Source organism: Terrapene carolina, unplaced genomic scaffold, assembly GCF_002925995.2.
Source record: "Terrapene carolina triunguis isolate 2854851 unplaced genomic scaffold, T_m_triunguis-2.0 Scaffold182, whole genome shotgun sequence".
Classification (NCBI taxonomy): domain Eukaryota; kingdom Metazoa; phylum Chordata; order Testudines; family Emydidae; genus Terrapene; species Terrapene triunguis.
The window spans coordinates 1821051-1846838 of NW_020664533.1; positions in this window are offsets into that span (position 1 = coordinate 1821051).

Genomic DNA, 25788 nt, shown 5'->3' on the forward strand with positions numbered 1-25788 from the left:
AGAGCCTCAAAAAGTTGAGACGTTGTGAATAAGCATTCAAATGTTTAGATGATTATCTGAGCCAAACTGAACTTTTTAAGGTTCACCCATCAATAAGAAGTTTATTTCCAAGCTTAATGACCATGCAGTACAGTATATGTGTGTTTAGTGAAGCCACAAATAGATTATGAAGGTTAATACAGTGTTTTTCTGAATAAGGAGAATTATTCAGTAGGGAACCACAAAATAAGGTCTTAAAAAAATAAGAGGCCTCTACCATTTTGAGGTTTTGGCTTGTTTTATTAAATAAGGCAGTGGTTGTTTTTGTTTTAATAGTGTGACTGGCCAGGTATCCCTGCTTGAGCACCTTCTCTGTTTCTCAAGGTCGGAAGGTCAGATTCAGGCCTTTAAAATTTTTTTTTGGAAAATGAAACAACAAGAGGAAAAAAAGTCAACTAAAATGTGTTTTTTTTCTTTGAGTGACTGCATGTGGTGTCTTGGAATGATTTCTAATAAACCCCATTGTATTCAATTTGATGAGAATCTGCAACAGATTTACCAGGGTTTCCCACCCTTCAAAAAATAATCAAAAGCACAGATAAATTAAAAGCTAAATTCTTTGGATTATAGCTGATCGTCTGATAGCATCGTTTCCTTCCTCCCAGTGTTATAGTATTTTACAAATTAATCAAGTGGATTACAGAGGCGCTTTGTGCCTTTCTCTGGTGGACACAGAATATTGGACTTGATTAGTGCAGGCAGGATGAAGGAGCACCAAGAAGCACATGTAAGGGCAACAGAGATAAGTAGTTTATTCAGAATGACAAGGCAGTAAAAACAAGGGGGGTTGACAGTAGTTCTGCTGGTAGGGAGGCCTATCAGATTAAGCCTGAAAGTAACATCCAGCATAGATACATTGTTGATGCCAACATTAGCTTTATTCTGTTTCATGCTAAGGGGATACACGCTCAGTTTAGTTTCAAAATGTAATTGACTGCAGCTTAAACTGTTTACCGTGTATTAAAGGATGAATGGCCTTCAGGAAAGCCACTTCGAAGTAATGGAAAAATAAATGGCCATTAATAAAGAGACTCAGAAAGCAACAATTTCATAAATACACCCCTGCTTTGAGCTGCAGCTGAACTTCAGTACAAGAGGAGCTGTGCAGAGGTTTCATTGTCAAACCCCAAGCGGCACTAAACTTGCATGGCTTCATGGCTCCCTATAAAACCAAAATTAATCCATATTAATAGAAAGATTTTCAGCAGAGCTTGTCAGAAAATGGGCTTTTTTCCACACAAAAATTTGACTTATCAATGAAAAATCAAAAACCAAAATATTTTGGCCAAAAACGGAAATATTTTGATTTGGAAATGCTGCTGTGGTGCCTCACGGGAGTTGTAACTGGGATGGCTGAGAATAGTCAGGTGCACCGTGGCAGATGTAGTCTGGCTGGGGAGCCTGGACCAGGGGGAAGAATTGGGACATGAGGAAACTAAACTCTAACTCCCATGAGACACTGGCAAGATATCCTATCCTATCCCCTAGAACTGGAAGGGACCTTGAAAGGTCATCAAGTCCAGCCCCCTGCCTTCAGTAGCAGGACCAAGTACTAATTTTGCCTCAGATCCCTAAGTTGCCCCCTCAAGGATTGAACTCACAACCCTGGGCTTAGCAGGCCAATGCTCAAACCAGTGAGCTATCCCAGGATATCCAAATTGAAATGTGTCTGTGTTTTGGCTAAAATATTTTAGTTTGGTTTTTGATGAAAAATCAAAAAAATTCCATGGGAAGCAGATGCCTTTTGTGAAAAATTTCATTTAGTCGAAAACCAAGATTTCTCTTAAAAATAGTTTTACTGGAAATTTTTTGACCAGCCTTAGGTTTCAGACTTTTCATATGAACATGGAATGACTTATATACTGTGGTCACCATTTAGAAACTCAGCTACTTACCAGGACATGCTACTATGTGATATTACAATATTTCTGTATTGTTAGAATAGGAAATGCAGCAGCTCAGACACCACTGTGTGATAACTACTGGTAAATATTCATGCTGTAAAAAGTTCTCAATTTTAAAGGGCTTGGGCTAGAAAATAGGTGAAATGAGGTGACTGCAGTTGAATTTTGCTTTGAGTTTCAAGTTCTGAAACTCGTAGCAAATCTCAGGGCTAGAAAAGAAATGTAGATTGTACTCAACCAAACCCCTGCATCTGAACACCTTATCTGTGGGAAAAGTTTGAAATCCATACCTTAACCGAGATTCAAATGTTGTGGCTAATCCTACCTCTAATCAAGCCCCAAGAAAAAGTTTACATAAACCCCTTCCAACTGAAATTGCCAATTTGTGCAGAGCTGTGTTGACAACCAGTAATGCTTTCTTGATCTGTGTTAATATCATTAGAAGAAAACAGTTCAAACAAGGGAATAATAATAATACTAAAAATCAGTTTCAGCTCCATTATAGATCCATAGATTCCAAGGCCAGAAGTGACCATTGTTGTTATCTAGTCTAACCTCCTGTATAACACAGACCATAGAATTTCCCCAAAATAATTCCTAGAGCATATTTTTAGGAAAACATCCAGTCTTGATTTTAAATTTTTTTGATGTAATCTATAGTGTAAGAAAACAGACAAACAGCCTGGTGCAAGTGAAAAAAGCAATTGACAATGTTTGTTTTAAAGGGACGATACCACTTATTTCATTGCTGCTTGTTTCCAGGGTTTTTATGGATACTGGGTAAAATCTGGGCCTCTTTGAAGTCAATGGGGTGGAGGGGTTGCCATTGTCTTAAACGGAGCCAGGATTTTCACACATTGAGTTTTCCTCTAAAATACGTTTGTCAAGAGTTCAAATGCTGAAAATTGGACCCTACATCCATATGGCAGTTGCTGGAAATGAAGTCAAGTGTGTTTGTGTGTGTGTGTACGCTTCTCACTCAACTGCACTTTTGGTACTTCAACCTCTACTTGTGAAATGTATTTTAAGAATATTTGGGATGAATTTAAGTTTTATGAACATTAAGGACAAGGAACACTGGTTGGAGCCAGGAGGAATGAATAAAGTCATAGGATAGGGATACACGTGACCAGGAGGTGAGCTGCTGGGGAATAAAAAAGGGAATTCTGGAAGAAGATCTAGGTAGTCTGCTGCTGTTGGTGTCTGAAAGGAGAGCTGAAGCAAGAAAGACAGCAGTGGCAGCTGCTGTGGGAGCCTGAATAGGGGGTTACAACTGGAAGAGTGCTGCCACTGAATGACTACCAGGGCAGGGAGAAGAGAAAATATCTGGACACAGTTGCTGGTGGAAGTTGGTTGAGACTCCTGAGAGGGGAGTGAAAGTGAAAATCCTTCCCCAAAATGGCACCATTACTCTCCTCCCTTATTTTATTCAGTGACACACAATTACAGGAGACCATACCCAAAGCATGGTCATCCAGGGATACCGACTGAATAGATACAGTTCAGGACTCTCTTTTGTTAGGACCTGATCCAATGTCCATTGGAATTAATTCCTGTGATTTCAGTGTGTTTTGGATCCAGGCTTCAACAGAGTTTCTAGAATAATTCTGTTGACTTCAGTGAGATTATGCCAGATTGGCACTGGTGCAAATAAGAAGAGATACAAGAATACTATAATAATTACCAATCAGAGAATCATCATTAATGTAAGGGTAAGAATCCTTACATAAAGTTATATTTACTCGGAGGCAGAGGTTAAGAGGAAACTCTTCTTATAGGTGTGTTTTCTCTTAGAATTTCTTCATGGTGTGTGTGTGTTTAGGTGACTGATCAGTGCTGTTTAGATGTATATGTAACTGGAGTGAAGTCTAGACATGTTGCCCATGTTAGTAAGAAGCCAAGGGATTCCTTTAGCCACACCTTGTAGGAGCAGAGAATTATTAGTTGCCAGGAATAAACTGACACACAACACTTTTTTATTTATCTCTCTCTATATATATACACACACACACACCTCTCTCTGTAAATTTTATATATATACACACACATTTAAAGCTAAAAACTTCCCATTACATCGATGAGAGTTTTGTCTGACTTGATATTGAGTAAGAACAGTAGAACAGAATAGGCTTTTTTATGAAACTTCTAGAACTTTTTATTTACGATTTTGTATTTTTCAGATTTCTTCTGAGTTTTGTGAAATAATTTGCCCCCTAATCACAGCATTTTTTTTTTCAAGGAAAATTTTATTTAAAAACTACATTTTATAGAGTCATAGATTTGAAGGCCAAACAGGTCCATTGTAGTTATCTAGTCTGACCTCTTCTATAATGCAGGCTACAGAATTCCATGACACAAAGGCTGCTGTAAATTCCCAGAAGTTGCCTATTTTTTCTTTCTTACGACTTGAACAGGGGGAAAATAATCCAATACAATACAGGTGCTAACAGTCTATTGTGACTATTGCTGCTACTTGAGATAAATAGGAAGCAGCTTCTGATACTTTATCATAATAATTCTCATGATTTAAAGGGTGTGATTTATTTCCTGTCTCTGCGACAGAAAAGTTAATCATTACATGTATGTCGTTTAAACTGCTGTGATTTTTACTGTGGAGAAAACCCCTTTGTGTCATTTCAGAGAACATACTTTAGTGACTGTCTTATTTTCACAACACAGTGGGTTTTCCTACCCTCTGGGCAGGTTTATGTTTGTAGCTAAAATGATTAGGTAATGAGGCCAAACAAGGAGACAAGCTGCAGATCCCAGGATGACACAGCTCTCTGATGGTAATGACTCACCTGTTGTCAAATAAAGTCTCCATGCTGATATTTGTATTAAGGACAATAATGAAAATAAAGCTAATATAACCACCTTATCATGGAGAAAATGACTTTCTAGAATATGATGAAGACTTGAGTATTGACAAGCTCTTTTTTGAGCTGAGCATATGCTCCTTCAAGGATCTTAACTTTTTTGAATTAAGAAACAGTAATTTAATAAATGTTTCAGATGAGCTGTATCATGGAGTTCGAATGTAGATAAAGCTAAAGCTAAATTTCCCTAGTGTTAGGATTTAGTGTTGCAATTTGGCCCATTATAAAGCCCGACTCATGCCACAAAATGTGGATGCTGATCCACATTCAGACGTACCAAAATCTTGCGGAATGTGGTGTCTGATTTTCTAATTCAGACCCATCTCTAAAAAATACAAAGGAAAATTTTGGCCATGAGGAGGTAATTTGCTAAAACAGCAAAGGCCTTATTTTCCTCTTGTTAGTGTAACTTCATTGGTTTCTGTGGAGTTATTCCTGATTCACATGGATGTAAATGAGGGCAAAGTGAAGCCCTAATAATACAGTAGCTCAAATATTGAGGTGTGCTAGTAAATCAAGCTTTCGTGATCCCACACTGCCCTGAGTGAAAGGACCCCGACTGACTCTGGCCATTGGGCCACGCTGCCCTGAGAGGAAGGGCCGCTTACTGACTCTGGCCATTGGGCCATGCTGCCCTGAGTGAAAGGCCCATTTATTGACTCTGGCCACTAGGCCGTACTACCACGTTTGTAGTCAGGGTCACGAACATAGGACATGACAAACTGCTATACGGTTCCTTTTCCCCTTCTTCGCCCCATACATAACCCAGTCCCTGTGACGGGGTGTACCTACCCTGCGACAGACCTCTACAAATATCTAAATTCTAGGTTATATATCAAAGATCTGTAAGGATTTCCTGTGTCATCTCATGATGAAGGCATTTTCCATACCTCATGATGAGCAGACTTACTAGTCAAGAGGGAATGCATTGCATTTCATTTATGCTTGGGATGGGTGATGGTGAGAATTATTGAAATTACAAACCTGTTTATAGAAGAACAAAGGCCAAAAGGCCCAGATTGTGCGGATGGACTGATCTGCTTGGACTGATGATTGTGGATTGTAGGAGAGCCCCACTGCGCTATGGCCCGTTTTCACCACTTCACTGCAACAAAGGAACTATAAAGGTGGAGGACCTGAGATTTCCCTCTGCACTGAAGGAATCCCCAGGTGGCATACAGATTCTACACCAACACCTTTGTGTCACTGTCAGAATAGGGGGCCATTGCCATGTTTATGGCTATGGCTAATATGATCTATGGAAAGCCTGAGCACTGAGGCTGCTCTAATTTAAGCCAATGACTGAACCACACCATCTGGCCCCAGAATTATGGCGGTGCAAAAGTGGTGTAAACCCATTTGACCCTCAGTCTCAGTTCTTCCCATGTCTTGTGACAAATGCAGCTGAGTTGGATGCATGAAGCAGGCCCCTAAGCAGAAGTGTCAATGTACCATAAAGTGGGCTGCTATTGTAATATTTCTGGACTCACTGGATACAGAGAAATAACAAAAATATAGTGAAACAGCCTAAGATTTCCAGCCTATTTTTGCATCCTCACGAAGCTCTGATAAACATCAGTCCCTGGAGTCCTTATCTTAGCAAAACCAAACTTTAAGAGGTTCCCCTCTCATTAGCTCATGAGAATGTACAAGATCTTTCAGAAACAGATATGCTGCTTCTAGAAAAATAGAAAAGCAAAGCAAGGGAGAACAACAATAAACATTTCACAGGGGTTTGCCTTCCTACAGCTACTTGTGTAGGCGGTGTTTCTTGGGGCCTGACAACAGAGAGAATAAGGCGGAGATTGTAAAAATGAGACATGGGAATAACAAGTGAATCACTAGAAAGTCCATGTTAACCCAAGATTTTGAACCTCGCCCCATTGCTTTGAACAGGTGAGCACCTTCAGGCAAAACGAATAACCTACCCATTCTTTTCATCGGGACAAGAAGGCAGGAAATACAATATAGTCATCAATCCTAAGCAAACAGTGGTTATCAAAAGTGGTTCACAGTAATGTCACTGATGCTGGATAAAAAATCAGACATCACCCCCAGTACCACTGGCTATTACTCATGTCTTGTTTAAAATTGAAACATCATTTTAAATATTAGAGAAATGTGGCACTTTGCTCAAATAAGGCATCTGTTCCAGCAACATGTTGTTTTGATCACTTAAAAAAAAAGATTGTTCTGTTTTTTTTTTTTAAAGAAAGCATGTGGACATGTAGATGAGTCAGTCCATTTGAGTGGTTACTGTAAGTGAAGTTATTTTGAATGCTGTAAAAATTAAAAATACATTGAAAGAAATCATTTGCCTGAAATATTACTTTAATGTTATTCTTTGCCTTTGATTTATTTTTATCTTTCCTCCTCACCAGCTATTCAGCCAGAGAGAAAATAGAAAACTTTTACTACCCAAGAAAATCAGAAGATTAAAAATGTGGCCTTTTATAGCTGAGGGATTCTGAAAGAAGAATGTTTATGAAACATCAGCCATGACTGAACTCTTCCTAGAGTCATATGCCTTTTAAAAGTTGGGTTTCCGTAGGAGTGCTGTAAATACTAGGATTTAACCTATAACTTTGATAATTTGGTCTTTCTTAAAATCAGTTGAATTGCAATAATGAGAGTCTCAGGAATGCTCAAAAGCTTTATAAAACAGAGTTCTGAGCCCTGGTGCTCCCTAATTGTAGAGAGTCATCTGGTTTCCCAAGGATGGCTGGCATGGCAGAAGAGGGGACACCTAAAGTACCAGGGACATTCAAATCCATAGCGCTTCTAAGAATTACAACGTGCTGTGAGGTAAGACTACACGCATATGGCTCTGAACAGCTTAAATCCTGTATATTTTCACATTTTGCTTATGGCAAAAATTAGACCTGGTTGAAAATCTGGTTGGCAAAAAGAGGCCCAAATGACAGGCTGATGCAAAATCCCAGATCTGAACTCCCCCAACATTTGGAGTTAAAAATCCAGATTTAGCCTTATTATTTGTATTATAGTAGCACCTAGAGACCTCAGATAAGATGAAGGCCTCATTGTGTTATACTGTAAATATATACCAATGACTTTCCCTGCCCTAAAAAGTATGCAATCTGAACAGACAGCTCAGACAAAGGATGAGAGGGGAAGTAGAGGTGGAGTGGCTTGTTCAGTCACACAGCAGGTCCGTGGAAGAGCAGGAATAGAGGCTGGGTCTCCAGTCCAATGCCTTATACACTAGACTGTCCACACAGTCTCTCTTCACTTTGTCTAATTTCTAACACACACACATATTCCATAGGGGATGGATCATTTGATGATTACTTGCTCTGTTCATTCCCTCTGGGGCACCTGGCACTGTCCACAGTCGGGCTAGATGGACCTTTGGTCTGACCCAGTAGGGCCATTCTTATGTTTTTATTTTTCTTCCTTTGACCATTTTATTTAATTTTTTACACTATGGATATTGGCATAAAGAGAATTTTTGTTCTTTGTCTGATATCATGATTAGAGCCATACAAAGCAATTTGGTGTCAGTTCTGAGACGTTTTGGCAAACTTGGGGTTTTTGGTGGGTTTTGTTTCTTATTCACCGAGTTTCACTTTGATTTTTAGGTTTAAAGGAATCAAAAATAACTAGAAGCAAAACTCTCCAGCCCTTGCCTGGTATGTAAAGTTTCCATCGGAAGCTATAAATCCTTCCCAGATACCTGAAACGCAGTGCCACGTTTTTGGGCAACGCTTGGCAAACTTGGACTAATTTTGGGGTTTGTTAAAAAATGTCACACAACTCGGTCATAATCCCATTTGAGACATAATATCCAGCATTTATAGAGCTATTTATGTGTTCAGAATGTTTTTCAATTACTAATGAATGATCCTTAAAGTTATTAATTACTTCACACAATTCCCCTCCCTTTCTTGTTGAAGAGGTTAGGCAAATATTGTGATCCCTATTTCACACATGTTCTCAATTGGAATTTGGGACAGAATGAAACAGCCAGGAAATTAAGGGTTGCCTGCCTGTCACATGATTCAGCAGGGGACTGAAGGAAGGAGCATGTCTTCTTTTGGGGGCTGAGAGAGGTAAAGGGAAAGGCCTCCGGGGACTGCAGCCTGCCTTGTTTTGTATTATTTAATGAGTTTTTATATGTTTGCCTAACAAATTGTGCCATGAGGCAAAGGCCTGACACAAATTGGACATGGCACTGGTTCTTTCCTGCGCTGGTGAGAGAACCCACCTGTTTACCTATGGAGGAGAAAGTGGGCAGGTGCAACAGTCTGAAGACAGAAATGGATCCAGAAGCACTATTGAAATAGCTGGGGGGAATGACACTACCAGCAGCAGCAACAGCTACAATTGCAGCAACAGCAGTTCCAACAGAAACAGAAAAGGCAGCAGCAATTTCTTTTCCAACTACTGGATCAGGATGGACTCAGAAGTTGTTGTGACACCTCCACTATCCCTGGGTGGATAAGGATTTCTCACTAAGATGGGGCCAAAGGATGACCCTGAAACCTTAGAATGGGTGGCAGCTGCCCACCCATGGCTCTGAGTAAGCTATCAAAATAGCCCATTACTTGGCAGGGGAGTCCCAGGCTGCATTATTGTGCTATGGATGACACAAGACCTTGATTTTAGGACCACAAGCCTTAAAACCAGGGTGTGACCCATATGTGCCTCTGGGAGAGCACCTTTTCAGTGCAGAAGAATAGCAAGACTGGGAGCTGATCAACGATTTTGAAGACTTCTTCATTACCATCCCAAAGGAACACTGTATCAACCTTAAGCCTGGGAGCCCTGTTCAGAAGGGCTGATTCTGAATACCTAAGTGGATGAGGGACACGGTGAAGAGGGAAGTGGAAAGTATGATCCTGTCAGCGGTAATAGAGGAGTCCCAGAGTAAGTGGTACAACCTGACTCTGTTGGTCTCAAAGCCAGATAAAAGTATCCTGTTCTGTATTGACTTCAGGATGGTGAATGTGGTGTAGAAGTTCAAAGCCTATCCCATGCCCCAGGTGGACAAGTAGACTAGGAAAGGCTACATATATAACCAACCTGGACCTCACCAAGGGGTATTGGCAAATATCTTCCTGGATTCTGGGGGCAAGGGTAACAGCATTTGCCACTCTGTTTGTATTGTACCAAATTCAGAGCCTTCCATTTGGGCTCCACAGAGCCCTTGCCACTTTTCAACAGTTGATAGATAAGGGGCTTTTACCTCACTAAGCATATGCTGTATCCTACCTTGGTGACTTGGTGATCTATTCAACTACTTAATCAAAACATCTTGAGAGTCATTGAAGAGGTACTACAGTCCCTTAGGGCAGTGGACTAACAGCTAATATGGTCATGTGTTGGATTGACTACTGAGTCACTAAATATTTTTTCAGTCTAGTGACTGAGCAGATCAAACCACTGGTGAATAAATAGAATGCCCTGTTAGAATCTCCAGCCCCCTCTATGAAATGGCAGGTCAAATCTTTCCTGGGATTAGTGGGATATTGATGCTTTGTGCTGCCGTTTTCCATGATAACTGCTCACTTAGCTGACCTGCACAATAATGCACCCTGGAAGGCTCATTGGAAGGCCCTAGCTTGTGCAGATGCTTTTTGGAGATCAAGCTTACCCTCTGCAGTGAGCCAGCACTATGGTGTTTGCACTTTACAAAAGAGTTTGTCCTGCCTCTGAGCAGGGAGTTGGGTCTGTTCCTCTCAGGAGCTAGATGATGGGGATCACCTGGTGTTACCTCAGTAGAAAGCTCCTTCCCAGAGAGAGACTGTTCAGTAATTGAAAATGAGTGCTTAGCGATAAAATGGGTGGTCGAGGCTTTGAGATATTATCTACCTGAGGTGCTTTTTACTTTGGTTACTAACCATGCTCCTCTGAAATTATTACCATTTAAGAAGGAGATCAACCTCTCAAGCTCTGTACTTTCACTGTGCACCACAGATCCAGTGTGACCCATATGAATGAGGATTTCTTTTCCCCAGAAGGGGCAGAGTTGTTGGATGAAGTGTATTTTGGACCCAGTCTTGAGAGACCAGGGAAGGTGTGGTGGTGTGACAGGGTGAACGAGTCAGGAAAGGACAAAGGTCTGCCTGCATGTCATGTGACTCAGAAGGGAATTGAAGGAAACGGCATGTCCTCTTTCTGGGTCTGAGAGAGAGAAAAGGAAAGGCCTTTGGGCCTTGCAGCCTGCTTTGGTCAAGGGAATCGTTTTGTTGTGTGTGTGTGTTTGTATAATAAATTGTGTCTTGAGACAAGAGCCTGAAACAGACAAGGGTGTGGCATTGCTTATTTCCTGAAGTGGTGAGAAGCTGCTGTGAGCACTTCTGAAAATCCTTAGAGTCGTGCACCTGGAGCTCCTAAGTTCCTATCCTATCTCTGCCATGGACTCATTGTACAACCCAGGTTTAGTTTCTGCCTAACATTTCCCATCTGTAAAATGGAGATAAGAACATTTAATTATCAACCTCATGGGAGGTTGTGTTGGCCCAAACAAAGTCCAGATCCTAATTCTGAAATCCTCAGACTTTGGGGATGTTCAAATCAGGGATTTTGTGTTGGCTTATAATAAATATAGGGGCCATATAAAAAAATTGATTAGTGTTCAGATTTCTAACACACCCTAAGACTGGGGTGTTCAGGTCCAAAAATTGGCTTGAGCTCATCTGAATATACACATGGAGTATAGTACAGATGGAAATGTTTCTAAATACAGGATTTCCCCTTTGCCTCCCATCCAGGGGCCAGGCAGAAGCACACTCTGTGGATGCTCCTTATCGAAAGGATTGCTCCCTTGTTAGCACTTGCTGGGGGTCTAGATATCCCAAAGGAGGGGGGGTGCAAAGAAGGGTGTGAAGGCGGTGGGGCTATTGTTTTGCCACTTTCTCTGCAGTTTGCTTCTGGCAGTGCCTGTCTCCCCTGGCTTAAAGAGCATTCCTCTTTTAAAATGGACTCTGTCTCCTTTCTTCCCCTTCTCTTCCATTGAGGGAATTTCCAGACTTCAAACCTCCACCCGTCCTTGGTTTCTGGGCAGAGAGCTGTTCAAAGTCAATAGTCCTGCTGATAGCAAACCCATTATTTCATTAGGGTAGAGACATTCAATGTTTATGACCCTTGATTGCTCTGTCACACCTCCCCAGACATAGCCTCTCTATTAGGTACAAACTGAATGCTCAGACTGAGGGTATATCTACACTGTAATCAACCTGGGCCCTTCCTGGATTTTAGTTGCAACTCCACACAGAAAAACATCTGACCTGAGTTTGGAGATGCTTTAAGCCTGGTCTAGCTTACCTGGCTTGGGGTGTGGCTGGGTTAGGGCTCAGGCTCTGCTTTAATTCTGGCTAGTTCACTCGAGTGCTGTTAGTACGTGAATGCCCTTCCCGCAATTCCCCCGACAGACAGACCAAGTTCTTCCACAATTGACAGGGAAGGAATCCTAGAGCATCTCAGAACAAAGAATCATGGGATATGCCCCCAGATATACAGGTGAGTGTGGAAACAATGAGGATACAACAGTAACATGAGTAGGGATTTGCAGTGGGGATGCTCACACCCAGGTTAGACTAACCTAGTGCCCAGTCCCGGATGCTGATCATCCGGCGTAACCATGCCGTGAAGACATAGCCTGTTGGTTACTTTCAAAATGGAGGTTGAAAATTCTGCATGGTGTTCACTAAACCAAAATGGAATTCCCCTACTCTGTCACAATAAGATGTCAAACAATGATTATTTCATAAGAGCTGGTAAAAATTAGTGGTGAATGAACCATACACATTTAGATGTTTTGTTTACAGCAGGACCCAGAATTTTTCATGCTTATCAAGATCTTTTTAGGTCTGCAAAATTTGGCCTGGACATGTCACGTGAGAAGATTGTCTGGGTCAGAGTAGGATTTGCACAAATATCATAGAAATAGAACTGTTCGGCAACCAGAATTTCCGTTCCATGAGAAATTCTGATTTTTTTTCCCATTCAATTCAGAACAAACAGCCAACATTTCAAAATATTCCCCCAAATTTCAATTCAGGACCATCAAAATATCAAAATGTCTTGATAATTTCATTTTGCTTAATTCTTCTTTGACTTTTATATTACAGTATTAAATGTTGCATAAATTTAATGTAATCAAAATATTTAATATAATATAAAAGTCAAAACAAAATGAATTGAAATGATATTGTTTAAAATAATCTTTTCAAAATGTTCCTGTCAGATTTCACCAAAATCAACACATTTCCACAAAATATTAAGATTTTTGATGAAAGTGCCTTTTTTGACAAAAAATTGTTCTGTTGAAAATGTTTTGACCAACTCTGTTTAGGAATATATTCCCTCACTCTATTTTGATACCTGCTTTTCTGATCTTGACTTAAACCAGGAAGCTCAGAAGCATGCAAACATGAAAAGTAGTGTGGGGGAGGAAAAGCTAAGTGAAATGTCTGAAAAGTACAAATTTGCAGGGAAGGATGAGGGGTCTTATTTTATCTGAACCCATTTGATTGTCCCAAATATAGGCTGCCTTCATCATTCATAAAGTAATACTTTTGCAGTGTATGTGTTATGGAAAAACAGGTAATGATTCATGAAAAAAATCCTACTTCTATGCAGTTGGATCATCACTGCACTGCTGCTTTCATTTTTCTAAGCACGAGTTTGGGTGTGGGTGCACACTGGCATGTGGCTGAGGAGAGGGGGGCTACGTGTGTGCGTGTGTGGGTTTATATATGGAGTTAATATATGGATTGGGATATTCTTTTTAATCTTGTAAAGTATGCATGCTGCTTTTATTCATTAGCACCTACAAAGGACTAATTGCCATCAGGCATGTAGGTGGACTTTCTGGCAGGGAACAAGAAACGCAATAGGTTTGATGACAACCAATGATCTGCCAAAGCCTTGTCAGAAGAAGAACTCAATCTTGCTGTCATTCACCCACCCCTTTAAATTCAAATGCAGATGCTTCCAGGAGCTGTAGGGCATCCATCCAAGCCAGCATTTGAAATACAGCACACTACTGTATACACACACAGTGTGGTGGCTCCTGCTGCTGGATATCCAAGATGAAAGTGGAAGGAAAGTGCGACATCTCAAATGCAGCTAGCAGACTACAGGTTGCTATGACCTGTCTAAAATATGGACTGCATGGGAATGTAGATTTCATCCGGCATATATGGCATGTTCCCACACAGTACTCACTCTTTAAGTTGGTGGCAGGTGTTAGATTTAGAGTTGGCTGGAAACAGAACTAAGATGTCCTGCATAACTGCATTTTTGGCTAGGTCTACAGTACAGCGGGGGGTCGACCTAAGATACGCAACTTCAGCTACGTGAATAGCGTAGCTGAAGTGGCGTATTTTAGATCGACTTACCTGGCTGTGAGGACGGTGGCAAGTCGACCGCTGCCGCGCCGCCGTCGACTCCGCTACCGCCTCTTGCCGCGGTGGATTTCCGGAGTCGACGGCAGAGCCATCAGGGATCGATTTTATCGCGTCTTCACTAGACGCGATAAGTCGATCCCCGATAGACCGATTGCTACCCGCCGATCCGGCGGGTAGTGAAGACATGCCCTTACTCAGCAGATTTATCGTAGCATGATATTTTGAGTTACTGTGGCACGCTATCCTCTGGGCCAGAATAACATGGGTTTTAGCCCAACGCAGTGTTTGGTCTCATACCCAATGCTGACCCTTCAGTTACAGCAGTTGAAGAGTCAGAGATGCTGGTAGATTTTTAAGGCCAGAAGGGACAATTATGATAACTTAATCACACCTTTTGATTAACAATAACTATATAATTTTTACCTAGTACTACCTGCAATGGAGAGAATTATTCTTACATACCAAGGTAATTCTGTCCATTTTTCTTGACTCTTAAGATGGAAATTAAAGATCTTGACGAACCCTTGAAAGGAAAATTGGATAACAAAGTGTCATGGCCCAACACTCCTCAATTCAGTAAAATATTAGTAATGTCTAAGACGGTATGTGAGCTATTGCTGAACATTTGTCTAAGTGGTTTCTGTATTACCAGCACGCACTACATCATAAATCATTTTAGGATATCTTCAGTGAAGATACGACATAAACAAGAGAAATTGCTACCTAGTCATTAAAACAAAACAAAACAGGTTAAACAATTTGTAATAAAATAAAAACAAAAATAATGTGAAAATGTCAGACTAAATGGATCTATGCTTCTGGCCTTAAACTCTATGCATTTCATTTTTTTTTTTTGAAAATGTGAATGTATGCCAGGATTTAGGAACAAGGGCCCACATTTAAAAGTCATGTGTAATATTGGGCCTGTGTAGACTCCCCTTGACCTTCGTACTCTTAGGATATGTCTACATTGCAACGAAACATCCGCTGCTGCCCTGTGTCAGCTGGCTCAGGCTTGGGCAACAGGGTTGTTTAATTGTGTGTAGACATTCAGGCTTGGGCTGGAGCCTGGGATTTGGGACCCTGCGAGGGGGGGAGGGTCTCAGAGGCTGGCCTCCAGCCTGAGCCCAAATATCTACACTGCAAATTAAACAGCCCTGTAACCTGATCCCTGTGAGCCCTACTCAGTCTGGCCGTGGGCCAGTGTAGACATACCCTTATTCAACCCACGTATAAAGGAGTCTAAGTTGGTCTAATTTATACATTAAGGAACCAGAAGAAAATATGTATTAAAATAGAGTTTGTCCCTTTAACTTGCACATGCCTTAACTTACACCTTTTTATATCTTCTTCAGGCTCATCTACATGTAAATCAGACCAGTTTTAGACCCCTTTACATGTTCTAAAGTTCTAAATTAACATCATCCTAGACATCACTTCTGATTTTGGCTCAAGATCTCTTCATGACCCTCAACTGTAAGATCCTCCACTGGGATTTCTAATTGCGTGCTTCTCCTATAACCTCAGTTCACCATTTTTCTCTACTTCTTTGCTGTGGCTGAACAATGAAGTAGGAAGAGGTGATAATTGTATTGGAATGCAGCATTTATCACCTGCTGTATTCCAAGGGAATTAACAGCGTTACCATTTTATAGACTACATTGAAACAAATAATGCATATATTTTCATGTCTAGAAACATATGTGGGGTTTGGGGTTAGCTCTAAGAAATGTATATTAATGTGCGTAGCTGCTATGGTGATGGACACTATAGAAAACCCTAAGACAGACAAATGAAGAAATATAGGAAGGTGATTGAAATCAGATTAGTTGTGCTCTGTGTTTTGTATATAAATTTAAGCCATTATGCCACTTGTTGTATCTCATTGGGCTGTCACGAGCCTTTATTAATTAATATTTGTTCATTGCTTTGACAACCTCAGATGGAAGGTGCTACTTAAGTGCAAAGTAATTATTATTATTTCTGTTCAGTTTTTTCCATATTATAGTTCTGATCATGGATGGGGCATCTACAGTGATCAGATGGTGGGCAATATTCACTTCATTCCTCCTGCATATTTCTCCAGCCCCCAAAGCTGTATTGAAAAAATAAGTGAGGAAGGAATGCAAACTGGGTGTTCCTATATCTCATTTCCCCAAATACAAGAACAAGCAGCCATTCAATTTTAAAGAAATCCTTGTTTACCCAATGTATAATTAAACGGTGGAACTCTCAGACAAAGCATATTAACGAAGCAAATAGCTTGGGGCCAGACTCTGCTCCCATTTCTCATGTTTAGATGTACCTTACTCTGTGAGTAATCTCATTAAACTACAGGCAGAGTAAAGTACTATTAATCTTAGCAGTTTCTGGCCTTCACTAAGTTTCAGTAAAGGATTGGTAAACTGTGGCTGGTGGATCACCAGCAATCTGTGGAACACTTGCTGGTAGGCTGCAGAGAAGTGGCTGAACACGGAGTGCTGGCTCTTCCTCCTTGTTGAAATTCAGCTTTATAACACGTAAATTCTTCTCTATCATTTATTATCCACATAAGACAATTGTAGTGGCTGCCACAGGGATGTTATGTGGGAGGTGAGGTGGTCTGTGTAATCCTGAACATGAGAGGCGATACCCATAATTTGTCTGTATTAAGATGGTCCACATGATATTAAAAAACTTTTGAGAACCTTTGATTTATGTAATATGAATAAGAACAGCATCTGCATTTACATTAGCGAGGATAAAATTACAAGAGCTATCAATATTCATGCCTCAGGCCATAAACTGATCGCCAGTCTGGGACAGGAAGAACTTTCTCCGTATGGCATAGTATATCACAATTAGGTATATTATGAGTTTTATGTCTTCCTCTGAACCATCCAGTGAAGCCACTGGCTGAGAGAGGATACTATACTAGCTGGATCATTGGCGTGTTCTGGTATTGCAATTCTTCAAGTGTATCTAATTTCTCAGCATAATTACTGTCAGAAATATTTATCTTAACTAATTTTAGTTATTTATCACATACGTGTTTTGTTTTTTCAAGTCTGGGGTGACTACATCATCTTGTGATGCTTGTGAACATTATGCCACTGATGCTTGTAGGTGGAATCAAAATTACATGAGTTAGAGATGCTGTAAAGACTTGAGCTTATGCACAGTATTTCTGAGAAACGGAGCGAATGTGTTTTTCCCCCCTTCTGTTGGGGATGGGTTACCTTCCCTTAGTTAACCCGTAGAACCCAGCCCCCAAATCTGGCAGAGCCATCCATACAGAGGTCCTGTGCCTCCTCACCTAGCTCCTGGCAGCATGTCTCCTATGGACTGTAGTAGCAACCCTGGCTGCTATGCCCCTCACACCTCCCCACATAATGGTTTTGGCTAGTGGATCTATATAATCACAGACCAGGTACTCATTTGATTCCAGCCCTTGCTCTGGCCTGCTGCCAACCACGTTTTCTCTCTTTAATCCCCCGAGAGAATGTCTGTCTGTAGAACACTGTGGTCCAGATGGCGCAGAGGTCCTCTCTGAAATCTGCTCTTTCTCCCCCCACCCCGTACACTGGAACTGTGGCAGTGCCACTGCAGTTATTATCTTGTGTTCTCACAGTGTGTAGGGTGTGGCAGGATTTATCCAACAGCAGCAAACATGGACTTTCAGCTGCTACTATGTTTATTTTTGGTTACATAGGTCATTGTTTGAGTAGAGGGAGCTGTTAGGTGTCAATAACACAGAGGGCAAACGTGCACAGTTTGGATGCGACATTACAGTTTGTTGCTGAGAGGCAAGGAAGAATTCATTGGTGTGCAATTGCAGGCACAAAATCTGTCATGTTGCATGCAAAAGTTGCAGATGCTAACTCAGGTGTGAGAGTGGGTAGGGCAGGTTCCTTATTTCCTGAGACACTGGGTACTTCTGAAGCTTATTCTACTTCATTGTGTATGCACTATTGCGATCACACCCCTAATGGTGGGATTGAAATGAATGCACTCTTGGACAAGCTAGCCCTAATGACAGTATCAGAAGGCCCACATTTTCACCATTTACCTCATATATGTCTTTCTGGGGCTATGTTAAAAAAAATCACTGGCATGGGTTGCTCTTTTCTTTATCCGATCACTGTACTGTTTCTGCTGCTGTCAGAATTTCACTCAGGGACACCTGATGATGATAATAGGCCGCAGGTTTAAAACAAACAAAAGGAAGTATTTCTTCACACAACATACACTCAACCTCTGCAACTCGTTGCCAGGGGATACTGTGAAGGCCAAAAGTATAACGGTGTTCAAAACAGAATTAGATAAGTTCATGGAGGATAGGTTTACCAGTGGTTATTAGCCAAGATGGTCAGGGACACAGCCCCATGCTCTGGATGTCACTAAACCTCCAACTGCCAGAAGCTGGGGCTGGGTGATGGGATGACTACTCAAAATTACCCTGTTCATTCCCTCTGAAGCATCAGGCACTGGCTACTGTCAGAAGACAGGATACTGGGCTAGCTGGACTATTGGTCTGACCCAGTCTGGCCATTCGTATGTTCTCATGACATTGGGGTGTCTGGGGAATGAATATGGCACAACAATCCAATGTTTGCAACACACAAAAAATTACTCTAGTGAGGTGTTGAGTGTCCTCAACTCCTCAAGTTGCACACACTCAGCAACTCACATGGTCTAGTCCTTATGTAGCTAAACTGCTGACAGCCCTTTATTTCTTTTCCTTCAGATATCAGATATGAGATCAGCGGGCACCCCTCCTGGGGAAAACAAACCAATCACCCAGAAAATAAGTGGGTGGATGTGTGTGTGTGTGAGAGAGAGCGAGAGCGCTTTTCTCTTTCTCTCACACTCAACTTCACATGATTGGGAATCTCTTGTTCCTACTGAGATTATCATGCTGCAGACACTTAGATGTCAAAATTATTTAGATTAAAGCAGTCTGAATTTTGCAGCGCTGTTCATATCCTTCACTGGGTTTCATCATCATAATAGGGGGTAATAAGAAAAAAAAACATGCAAAAATGGCACTGTTCAGACCTGAGAAGAGATTACCTCATGTCTAATCTAGTCTCTTTGAGGTTAAATGAGACAGGAGATGCCCCATAAAATGCTAGGAGGATGCTCAGGACATAAAATGAGACAGAAGAATGTACCCTCCTCAAACATGAGTTCATATTCCTAAAGGAACTGGCCTCCAACAGTTGCCATATTTTCCATTTTGGTGTTTATTATAAACAGAAGCTGCAATTTGCCAGACATTAAACACATCTGAGTACACACACAAGCTTTACTTCATGACTGAAACATCTGTATACATACGTGTATAATAAGCCCTTCAAGGAATTTTGCATAAAGACTAAAAATGGAGAAACTGTAGATTGTTACTTTAAACAGAAAAATATATTTTACCAAGTTTTTAAGAATTTTTACAGAAAGGGAAGGAAAAAAAGGGAATAGAAAATGAAAGTGGTATCTATTTAGTGGAATGGCTAATGAAAGATCCTTTTAAAGAGAGCAGGATTTTCCTATTAATTACAGCACCTCTTACTGAAAAGAACTGCTGCTGATAATCAGATTCATGTCTGAGGAGAGATGTGTTATTTTAAAAGAGATAAATTAGAACATTGCACCAAGTCCTGTTTTCTTTTGAAATGCTGAGATAAACTTTTTAAACTTGAGTGACTAAATTTAGGCATCTAAATCCATACATAGGCATCTGAATAAATGGTTCATTTTCAGATATCCTCAGCATCCACTGACCTTAATGATTTTTTTATTTCAGTGGGTTCTGCAGGTTCTTAGCACTTCTGAAAAGCAGGCCACTTTAAGTGCCTATATATGGATTCTGATCCTGAAGTATAGATAACCGAGTCTGAAAAGTTAACCAGAGGTATGTCTACTCTGGAGCTGGAAGGTGTAATTTCCAGCTTGAGAAGGCATACCAACATTACCCCTGATCAAGCTAGTATGCTAAAAATAGAAGAGGAGCTCAGCAGTGGGAGGGGCTAGCCACCCCAAGTATGATCCCATCCAAAACCATAGGTATGGACCTGGGTGCTTAGCCACTACTGCTGCTTGAGCTACTAAAGCTACACTTCTATTTTTAGCATGCTAGCTCAACCAGAGCTAGCACTGGTCTGTCTCCTCAAACTGGAAATTACGCCTTCCAGCTACAAAGTCAACATACCCGTAGTGTATCACTGAGTTGACTAAAATAACTACAGGAACCCACATTAAGCATCTGAAGTATCTGTAGTAGTGCTAGTGAACTCAGCACCTTTAGGAAAGCAAAGGACATGGAACAACATTTAGGCCCTGGTTCAGGAAAGTGCTAAAATATATGCTTAACTGTAAGCATGTGCTTAAGTGCCCTTTCTGACTAGGGATGGCTTCCTGAATGTGGGCCTTCTGATGATGGGCACTGTAGAAATACTTTCGATAAATAGAGCATGTAAGAAGTAGAACTGTAATGTGCATGGGCCACTCTTGCTCACACTAAGTAGTACCTTACTCCTCAAGGAGTTCATCCATTTCAATGAGAATTGTTGAGGAGTGAGGTAGCACTTAATGTGAATAAGAGTGTCAGCATCTGGCCCTATAGGAGCAAGGAGGACCAGATTTATGGCAATTTATAACAATAAGCCAACAAAATCGAAGCAGGAGCTACACAAAGGTATATGGGCTCTAGGTTTATTTGCTTCCTACAACAAATGTGAAACTCACTTCTGCCCCATTACATTTAAATCAGCTGTTACCCACTGACTTCAGCAAAGTGCTTATGTAGCACACTGAAAAAGGCTGTGCCATGTTCCCCTCCATTGGCGCTCTAGAGGATAACTATCTATTCCTGCTACCAGTTCATGTTGCTATTCCTTTTTGCTTAAGCAGTAGAGGTCTCTAGCCCAATGTTCAAACCCTGCTGATGACCTATGCACTTGTCTTTTTCACCAGGTGGAGGCTGCAGCTAGGCCACTGGCTTCCTGTAGTCACACCACAATTGCTATAATTATTTATTTCTATGGCAATGTGAAAGGAGAGAGGGTCTGATGACTGTTGCATCATTTTGTGGTTATAGATAACTGTCCATCTGGAATGGAAAAGAGCCCATCAGATAGTCATTGCTTTGTGATTCTGTTGATCAGTACAGATTCAAACTGGTGATATAGAGCTTCATAGTTGGTCCCTGGAGTTGCATAATGATTGTGACAGAAAAATCTTTAAAGAGAACATGCCCAGCTACTTCAGACCAAGAGTGTGTCCATTTGAAAGCATTTTACTATTATTTGTATTTGTTTTTCACTTATCTGTAGAAGTCATTCCTCCATATTTTTCTCTGTCTCTGAATCATTCCACAACATAGAACAGATTGCCAAGAGGGAACAAATATTACTCATCTCCTTTCCTGAGACAGGTAGCTGTGTGGGTGGACAGGTAAAGGCAGGTATACTTATAAATATAGCTGCATTTTCAGCATATCTTTTCAGCTGAATGGGGTTTTCTTTCCTTTGACAATGCATAGACTGGGCTAGAATCATTATCCAGACATTTACCTCATGACTCAAACAACATCATAACCACAATAGACAACCAACTTTATATGATATATTGCTCATTCCTGACAGATAAGTCACACAGGTATAAGCATACACACTCATGCTATATTACTCTTTCCCTCGCCCCCTGCAGCAAGATAAAAAACAAACAGGAGATGGTGACAACATCCAAAAGTGAAATAGGACTTTTTCCTCCCCCTGCACTGAAAGTTAAGTGCTTGCTGTACATCCTTAGCAAACAATAATAAAGTGAGAACCTGGTCAAGAGGCATTAAAAATCAAGCTAGAAAGTATGTTGTTGTTGAATAAGAAGGAACCCAGACAGTGTGTAATTGTTCAGTGCTCATGCTTATGTCACACACTTCCAGTATACTGGTATAATACTCTTTCATATTATGGCTCTCCTTTTTTTAAATTTATTCTCAAAAATGACATATTTTCTTTTCTTTTCTTTCTTTTCCAGGCTTAAACTCCTAGCAGTAGTAATTTTTCTGCAACTACGTTGTGGTGGTGTTGTGTGCTGTTGAACAGCTGTCGTATTCCACCACTTAGGTGGCTGCATTTTAGTGGTGGAATCCCTAATAAAGATAGTCCTAAAATACTCAATTATTAAGAAAAATATTAAGAACCCGCAAGTTGAGGGGTGGGGGTTGGTTCAGCACTTTGTGAAGAAGGGGGCAATTGGTAAGATTCAGTTATAGATCTCTGTTCTGTTCTTAATCACTCTCAAAGTTCATGGTTGGTGGACAGGGTGTTCAGATCCAAGATTTCAGTTTGGGCCATCTGATTTGTAGGGCTGGTTATATAACTATTTTTGTGAAGAGTCTGGCAAAATCATTCTGTCAACTGCCAAATAAAATTATTCACAAATAAATGTTTTCATTATCCAGCCAGCTCTACTGGTTTGTAAAGAGTTTGCAAAGATCTTTGGATGAGATGTACTCTATAAAAGTAAACTCTTATTTCTTAGTTTGTCTAGTCATGAAAACATACTTTAAAATGCCATTTGGAGGTCATATGGGATAGTGGAAATGCAAAGTTCTTCTGTGTTAGTGATCCAAACCCATTCCTTAGCTCCCCTGACAGGAACTTTACCAGGAAGCTGCATCCTCTAATCTACATAGGTCTAAAACCCAGGGGCGGCTCTATGTTTTTTGCCACCCCTTTGGCGGCATGCCTACGGGCGGTCTGCGGTCACGTGGATTTGGCGGCGTTTCTGCAGGTGATTTGCCGGTCCCGCGGCTTCAGCTTACCCGCCGCCAAATTGCAGCCAAAACCACGGGACCAGTGGACCTCCCGCAGGCAAGCCGCCAAAGGCTGCCTGACTGCCGCCCTCACACCGACCGGCAGGCCGCCCCCTGCGGCTTGCCGCCCCAGGCACGCACTTGCTGTGCTGGTGCCTGGAGCCGCCCCTGCTACAGGGCCGGCTCCAGGCACCAGCTTACCAAGCAGGTGCTTGGGGCGGCCACTTCGGAGAGGGGCAGCACGTCCAGCTGTTCGGTGGCAATTCGGCGGACGGTCCCTCACTCCTGCTCGGAGCGAAGGACCTCCCGCCGAATTGCCGCCACAGATCGCGACCGCGATCGCAGCTTTTTTTGGTTTTTTTTTGTTTTTTGTTTGGCTGCTTGGGGCGGCCAAAACCCTGGAGCCGGCCCTGCCCTGCTAAAACCAAATTAAATTTTAAGTTGTCTTTTCCAACTTCATACATTTCTATTAAGAGTCTAGTACTGTAGCTATAATGTTAGACATAAACCCCATGCCTTGCTGCAGATGAACCTCATGCATCATATTTGTCCGAGTTAGACTGTAAACCTGTGCAGGGTCACAATTGGCTGAAGAACAACCGAATCTTTCATTTCTGATGATGATGAAGTTTAGGATCTCCTGTGACCACAATCTCGCTGTGCAACTCATATGTATAACATAAGAATTCTAAAACAAAATCTATTACTTTTTATAGGGACATAATAAGTGTTAAGTGTCTGGATCCCGTCAACAGCAATCTGTACTGAATGACAGGCACTGGGAGGAGTCTCTCTCCAGCCCTGGAGGGAGAAGGGCTAACTGCCTGAGAGGAAGGCATCTGAACTAGAGCAGTGCTGGGGAATAGGGCAAGGGAGCTGGGGAGCTCCAGCCTGGTAAAACCCCAGGCCACAGGCCTTGTTGAAGACCTACAGAGGTACTGGGGCTGCAGAGATACAGCCTGGGAATAGGCAAAGGCAGCAGGTCCTAACCCCTTGCCAATGATGAGTGGTCATTCAGACTGCAGTCTGCCCCAGTGAGTGAGGGCTAGATGATGATTGGCAGTAGCCACTGAGGCAAGGTGGGTTTAGAGGATTGGGGGTTCTCCAGGGAGGGGAGACCCAAAGAGTGGGGTACTGCTGGGGCAGAACCCTGAGGTAAAGGGCACTGGGGTCCGGGAAGGACACAGAGCCAGTGGCAGGCAAGACACGGACCAGAAGAGGGTGCTCCATATGCTGGAAAAGAGCTAATTCCCAGATGACCAGCAGGAGATGCTGTGCTGGTGAATCTCGACTTTGCTACAAGGAGGGGCAGGGGAGAGAGAGTCCTTGCAACTTTCCTTTCCAATGCAGCACCATCCCCAGCAGTGTCAAGTAGATTTAACTGAATACGTGATCTGTCTATTACTTTCTGCAGTATTAACATTCTAACAGCACACATCATGCATGTGGGAAAGTGACCACTTCACCACCAGGCAGTGGCTAAGTTCTATACAAAGACATCACTACAGCCACAACTTCTTTTTTGATTAAGTGCATCATTGCTGCTATTAACTGTTAATTTAGTTTATACAATAAAAAAAAACTTGTAAAGTTTTTTAAGCATGATGCTTCTTTGACTATATTTTCTGTGGTTTAACATGGATGGTGAATTATTTTAAGAAGTTTTACTATTTTATTGAATGCAGACATTTATAAATTCCTGCTGTTAGTATGTTTGGCTGATGCTAGGTTTGAGGCTAAATTAGCCTGATTAATGAAGAGAGTTTCATACCTAAGGTAATGTCTTTTGCTTAATATTTCACCACTTAAAGGTAGTGAATGTGCTCTTCACACGGTTTTTAATGTCTAGAGTTGCCAGCTCTAGCCCACCTCTTCCTGAATAGTCATGAAATGAGCTGTTGTAGCATGAAAGTTCAGCCTTTCTCGCTTCTGCAGAAATCTCCCTATGAGCTGTTCTCCTCCAGTCATTCTAACTGGCAAGTCTGACTCTGTACTAGAGTCTGCGTACCACATGAAGGAGCCAGATGAGTATGCTTTCAACTTTGACTGATAGCCTCATGGAGAGTAGAACAACAATCAATGTCCCTTGGGTATTCTTTATAATTTCCTGGTTTCCATCTATGTGAGGCAGAAGTCAATGGCAGTTTTGCCTGATTAAGCACCTGAGCATTGCATCCATTGACTACACATCAGCATTAAATTTGCCTTCCTCACAGAGGTGTTGGGAGGATTAAATATTGGGCCAGATTTCCCTTTGCTGAAGCAGAGTGGTGCAAATGACAATATATTATACTTTGAGGGAGAAGAGGGACTCCCATGAGAGAGGTCAGAATTTCCATTTGGGGAAGATGACTTTAATCGTCTCTGAGGACTCTGTTGGACCTTTGCAGGTGGAGGCTGCCTACAGGAAGTAATGAATCAACATGTTTCTTCTATCCACCATAACTATAGCCATTTCTCAGCCAGAGCAACTTGCTTCAGGTGCAGTGCTGCTTAACAGTAGGCTCCCTGGATGAGGAAAAATGGCCAGGAACTGTATCTGCACTACATACTTGCTCCACTGTAAAACTTCTACTAGTGGATTTTCTGTTGCTATTAAGTCAGGATGTCCCAAGGGCCGGTCAAAGTTGGTACAGGCCTGAAAAAAATATAAAGCCTGATGTAAGTGCTACGCATTATTATTAGCTAATTAATCCATTCATGAGATAGGTAAACAAGTACAATCTGCATGTAGCAGGGTATTTGTACCTCTCTATGGTGACCTTTTACACTAGTACTTCCACTGGTGGCACTTCACT